Below are 3,496 nucleotides of genomic sequence, written 5' to 3' on the forward strand. Positions count from 1 at the left end.
AGTTGAGTCGAGCTCGTAATGGACATACTTGCATGTCTTCATGTGACGACAGGTGTCAAGAAAAGAACAATCCCCCAAACTAACATCAGCATGAAGACAAATTATGCACCGAAAATGAACCTTGTCACAAGCAATGAAGGAACCAGACTGACGGCGGCAATCTTCTTTTGTTAATGCTGAACAGTACTCTTTTACTTGGGAACCACCTTTGCTTTTGAACTTTGCAGCCACGGCAATTTCTTTAGCAGTTGGTCGATGAATTAAGTCCAAGAAAAACGAAAAAAAAACTTGGCCGGGCGAGCATTGCTTAGGCTGCTCGCCTGCTCGCCGGAAACGAAATTTGAGGGGTAATTTGTTTAGGATCGAACCCGCTCTGATACCATGTTAAGAAAAATAATAATGATATTATAATGTAAGCTCTTATTTATTACAATGTAGAAGACCCTATTTATAGGGTTACAAATAACTGTAAAAGGAAATATTATGTAATAATTACCCTATCAACAACTAAGGAAAATAATCCTACATAATTGGAATAATATAATGGAAAATATTGCATGCAATATTTCTATATTTAATACATATTGCATGTTTCATACGTTCCCTAATGATCCAATCCTTCTACTCAATTTAATTCAAAAGAACTCAAGAGTTCATTTCATAGGATATTAATATTTTTTAATTTTTTTTCATGAGTCTGGAAAGGAATTAAATACGGTTATGATGTTTCAAAACTTATTTATTTATTTATGTAAATTGTTAACTTCTTTACTTATAAGTAAATAAAGTATTTCAATTAGAATAACTTTTTTTTCTATGATTCATCAAATGATGATAAATGAATAATGCTATCCATCTTATTGAACTTATTATTTAATTACTTTGTAAGGACCTGACTAGAGAGAACATTATACGTGAATTTTGGATTTGGGCATTAGTGATAATCTAAGAGTGATCTTTATAGAATTGACATCTTATAGATCTTATATTACTCACTATTAAATTAATATCTGCTTTTCTAAATTTAGTGGGTTAGTCCATTGCAGTATAAATTATTCTTACACGTGAGCATTGTAGTACTTTAAAGGCGCACTTAGCACGTGTGCATTATGACACTGGTACGGCCAGTTCTTGGAGTTGTACACCTATTAGAAATTTATTTATTTAAAAAAAAAATAAGGTGTTTGATACAGGTATTCATTGGTTCATCTAACGGCATATGTTAACTGAAAAATGACTGCCAGGATGTCGGAAAATTTGTTCAATTAGTTGTTTTGGTCAGCTTTTGACCAATTATTTAAATGGATTCGTTAGTCAGACAAAAGATTTCTTTGGCTAAATGTATTATACTCCATAAGTAGATTAAATCATATATTTATTTCTCAAAACTAATTAAGGATGAATGAGAAATTAAGGTCAAAAAATGACCACTTGATATTGAAATAAGTTAGGAATAAAAATTGATAAAAAAAATTGAAAAATGTCAATCCACATGGTACCAATAGTCTTTGAAAAAAAAAAGGACCTACGTGTTAGTAGGTTAAGCCAAACCCCGTCTTGGGCTTGGGTTTAGGCAAAGTTAGTATATATATTTTTGCTAACTAAAATAATATTTGAAATTTATTATTTTATTATTAAATTGAAATAATATATTTATTTATATTATTTATTTTTTCCAAATTTTTCTGTGCACGACACGTGGCTTCTTCTAGAAATTTGCAGTTAACTATTAAATTGTCTATCCAAATGGATGTATCTGTTCAAGACACAACTTTTCAACTTCTATATATATGATAAGTGTATTTTATACACTTATTCCGATGTCTAAAATAGTAATATTTGATTGTTCTTTTAACAAATAGTATCCTAAATTTTTGTATTTTACGTTTAATGGGTAAAACTTTATAAATAAAAAGGAATTGAAGGAAATAAGCAAAAAGCGAGGAAAAATGGCAAAATTCAAAGTACAGGATACTAAATTAGCCGTTGGATGGAAGTTGGGGATCAAATTCCACACTCTGAAAGTTGAGGTCTTGAAGAAAATAATAAATTATATAGGCCTAATTGTTGTACTTGTATAGGATTAAAATTCATTAACAATTGGGAATCCAATTTACACAAAAAAAAGTGGGCTGGAAGACACGGCAAAGGTCAAGTAATTAAAGAGAATGAGAGTCCTTTTTAGTCAAATATTGTGGTTGCTAGGTTAATATATATATATATATATATATACTCACATGCATGCAGATATAGAGGAGGAGAGACTAACCTACAGACATAGGCGGATCCAAGCCCGGGCTGCCCGTGCTTGCCCAAGCCCAGATGCAGTTAAATTTTATTTTTTATTTATTTATTTTAGTTCAGCCCATGTAAAATTTAAAATCAGCTTGTGTAAAATTGAAAATCAGCCCGTGTGGTTTAAACCCAATTGCAACAAAATGAGCAAATGACCCAACTTCAATTTATTGACCCAAACAAAACATAAATTTTATTTTCCATTTAAGCCCAAAACTAAAACTAAGCACAAACCAAATTTAATTCTAATCCAACATTCTCCAACAACAGGTCCAAAACGATTCCTCTCCAACCTTTTTTTTTTTCAAATTTTCAATCCAAAAATTCTATAAAAAATTAAGGAACTTATTACCCTAATCAAAGATTTCATAGCCTAATACCTTCTAGTAGGTGCCGGCGTGCCGCGAAGAACCGTCAGTCAGCCGTATAGGAGTCCAAACCGTCGGTTCGCCGACGCCACTACTGTTCTCCATTTCTCTTTGTATGCCTGTGAGCCTCTCTCTCTGAATGGCTATTATGGATTGTATTATGTAGAGTTTATAGACCATAGTTGTATAGGAAAATAATAGGATTAGAAAATCTAAAATCTGAAAACTAGAAAACGAAAATGGAAACCGGAAACAGGAGGCCCGAATGCTGTTGGAACTTAGAAAATAAAAAGAAGAAGAATGACTCTTTTAATTTATATGGATTGTTGACACATGGATGGGAAGATTTTGATAAAGTTTAAAGTTAATTAATTAAATAATAAGAATTGTTTGTCACTTTGTCTGTTTGTGGCATGTGGTTTAAAGCACAAATAGATTATAGATATATCTCATCTCATATCTATCTTTTTAAGTCATTATTTTCATATTGTTTAAATTATTTTGATTGATTTTCACAAAATACAAAAATGAAACAATTGCAATAACTGTAAAGTAAATAAAAAATATTAAAAAAATGTATAATTGTATGGTAGTAACTTAGATTTTATAACTTGGACCATTTTTTATATATATTTGTCATTAATATTATATTGATTATTGAGTATGAGTTTTTAAAAATCGAAGTTTTCTTAGATTTCGATTGTCAACATGCTTAATCGAAATAACGCAGTAAACTTATCATTATCAAGGCATAGACGTAGTCCCGGTCCAACGAACATGTAGGAAAAGCAAATTGCAAGAGCTTAATATACTCCCTCGTCACTTGTAAGTAA

Source organism: Olea europaea, chromosome 19 (assembly GCF_002742605.1).
Source record: "Olea europaea var. sylvestris chromosome 19, O_europaea_v1, whole genome shotgun sequence".
Taxonomy (NCBI): Eukaryota; Viridiplantae; Streptophyta; class Magnoliopsida; order Lamiales; family Oleaceae; genus Olea; species Olea europaea.